Below are 3,012 nucleotides of genomic sequence, written 5' to 3' on the forward strand. Positions count from 1 at the left end.
GCAGAAAGCTGCAGTTGCAGTGGCAGTAGTGGTAGCAGTAGCAATAAAAGCAATAACAGTAACAGCAGCAGCAAGTGCAACAACAGTATCAGTAACACCAGCATAAGTGAATATACGGATGGCACTGATGAAGATGAGAAGGAGAAAGAAAATTCAGTAAAAATCAGTAACAAACAGTGGTAGTTGTAATCATTATCAAAGGCTGTAGCCGCTTACCCTGACTACTCAAATTCCGATAGAAAATCTTCAACTGCAAGATGCACTGCGTAGATAGCCTGTCAATAGTTAAATATTGCAGTCAGAAATGCTAGTCACAGGGCAAATTGTAACCGAACCTACTGCTTATATACTGCCAAATAAGACAAAATACACCGCTGAAGAAAGAAACTTGAAAGAGTTATGAAACGAGGTTGATACGTTTCAGAGTGAAAGCGAGCTATTCACGTACGGTTTTTCCAACAAATAAAGCACAATTGGCTTGTCTCTATATCGCTGCAGATATTGGGACTTGGAAGTGTAGGATATAATTGCCTTGTCTCTGTTCCTGAATATGACCGCCCTTAAACATTTTGTCAAACTTTGTTACATAAACTTAATGATTGTTCACATAGGCCTACAGCTGTAGCATGGAAACTTCTAAAAGTGCTTGGGAAAATCTGTGAAACATCTACGGCGTTCTAAAAATAAAATTATGATCAAATTCAGGATTGAAAAAAATGAGGGAAGGGAGGGGGTCGAATTTTTTTTCGCATTTGGTTTCAGGTCAAAACTGCCGACCGCTTTGAAGCGGAGCAGAGCCAAGAGGTTTGTTGTCACGGCTGGGTAGTCAGCCCAGGTAGATCTACCTGCTTTCTCCCCCTGGGAGGTCAGACCTGTTCTTCCCACATACCCACGTCTCCCCACTCTGTACCCAAAGTCACATGACAGTGTCAACTATGTGGACAGCAAAGAGGTTATAGAGTGGACCCTGTTATCGGAAGGCTGGAGGACACGAAAAACTTTCAAATGGTCACATTTATAGCATTGTTATCCCACCCCTACCCCTCTCGAACTCTCTCAGTCCGTCTTGTAATTCCTGTCTGCTTTTCTGTCTATTTGTCCCTATTTCTGTTTCTGTTTCTGTCGCTCTGTCTCTGTCTGTATGTCTCTGTCTCTGTCTCTGTTTCTCTCTCTCTCTGTCTCTGTCTCTGTCTCTTTCTCTCTCTCTCCCTCTCTTTCTCTCTCATTCTCTCTCTCTCTCTCTTTCTCTCTCTCTCTCTCTCTCATTGCGTCTTGCTCTCTCTGTCTCTGTCTCTGTCTCTCTCTCTCTCTCTCTCTCTCTCTCTCTCTCTCTCTCTCTCTCTCTCTCTTTCCCTCTCTTATAATAATAATAATAATAATGATAATAATAATAATAATAATAATAATAATAATGATAATAATAATAATAATAATAATAGCTTTGTTATCAGTTGTTTTTATTATTATACGGCATAATATTATACATGTACACACACAAAACATACATCCCCGAGATGTATATATACAGTGGCGTACAAAAGAAACTTGAAAATGTAATCAGCCAATCGTCGTGTTAAAACTTTGCACCACCCACTCATTCAGCATACCAATTTAAAGCTTAATAATTTCTGCATGATCAGAAACATTAATTTTCATCAATGTTGAGAGACTCTTGAAACATAGTCACTTAAAACTGACCTAAAAAAATCAGGCATTGCAAAATTTCTGCGAAATCAAAGAAACTTAAAATTTTTCTGCGCACGGGTATTGGGGAGCATCAGTATTGATAGAATGGACATACATTGCATATCAAATGAATAGGGAGTTTTGTTTCCGTTGTAAACAATATTTTATTTCTATAGTTTCAAACAAAAATCTGAAAATAGAGCAATCACAAATACTACACAACACTCGGACTCAACATTAAAAGTGCCTATTGTTATTTGGCTTAGGAGCCATTGGTCTTGTGTAGGACACGAACTCTTTGAGCATCGACTCTATTAAATTTTGGACATAATTATCTGTCATTAATTTTCATTATAGATGTCACAGATAGTTACAAACAAAGGATCTAAATTTGGAGCAAAGTCGATTTTCTTCAGCTGTTGTTTCATGGGGCTTCACGTACCGCGCAGGATTTGTATCGGGACTACTTACTGGTGACCACTTTGTCGTTGGTATGATTTGGTTTTCCAAGGATTGCAAGTGGTACTGGTCCTGTGAGAAAGTGCTTTGCCATGTACGGAGACGCCTACTTGAATGACACCAGAATGAAAATAAGGATAAGACTTGACGTTCCAGCACTTGCGTGATGTAGTTCAATAAAATATGACATCCGGCGATTCTCACGAGGACGGTTTTGTGTATTCCACCCACGACCACCCAAAACCATGGTGGTTTCGTGGCCTCGGCTCCTAACAGAAGATGTTTTTTGTCCAAAATCTAACTAGTACAGTCCCTGTACAAAAAATGATTCGTGCTCTACACGAAACCAATAGCTACTAAACAAAATCAAAAACGTACTAATTAGCACATATAATGTTATGTCCAGGTTTTGCATGGTATTGGTGATTACTCTGTTTTCTAATGTGTTTGAAAATATCACCAGAAGATGCTGCTCATTGTAGAGACAATTATACTCTCTTTTCTTTTGGTATTCAATACATGTCCATTCCACCAATGTTGATGCATCTCAATATACGAGTACGTGCGAACACACCATAAAGTTTCTATAATTTCGCACACTTTTGCCAATGCTGATTTTTTAAAGTTCAGCCTCTTAACATATTATGAAATATTAATGTGTCAGATGATGCAGAATTCATTTAGCTTTGAATTGATATGATGCATGAGTGGGTAGTGAAAGGCTTTAACACGATAATTGGGTGATTGTATTGTCAAGTTTCTTTTGGACACCACTGTATATCTGTCTGCCCCGGTCAATATCAGTCATAAGACGCGATGTGCTATCATAAGGTATGAGGTTCCAAAGGCAAAAATGTGACATTCTAT

At 38.7% G+C, this 3,012-nt stretch overlaps 1 protein-coding gene across 1 annotated transcript in view; it reads right to left on the reverse strand.

The window, feature by feature from the left end:
- The window catches only part of LOC101852782 (uncharacterized protein C56G2.4), a 22,711-nt gene extending 22,352 nt beyond the window's left edge, over window positions 1–359 (reverse strand). The window contains exon 1 of the mRNA XM_005102858.3: window positions 217–359. The gene's annotated coding sequence lies outside the window, so the exon portion shown is untranslated. The remainder of the gene's footprint in view (window positions 1–216) is intronic.
- Window positions 360–3,012: the final 2,653 nt, after the last annotated feature.

This window comes from Aplysia californica, unplaced genomic scaffold, assembly GCF_000002075.1.
Source record: "Aplysia californica isolate F4 #8 unplaced genomic scaffold, AplCal3.0 scaffold00345, whole genome shotgun sequence".
Classification (NCBI taxonomy): domain Eukaryota; kingdom Metazoa; phylum Mollusca; class Gastropoda; order Aplysiida; family Aplysiidae; genus Aplysia; species Aplysia californica.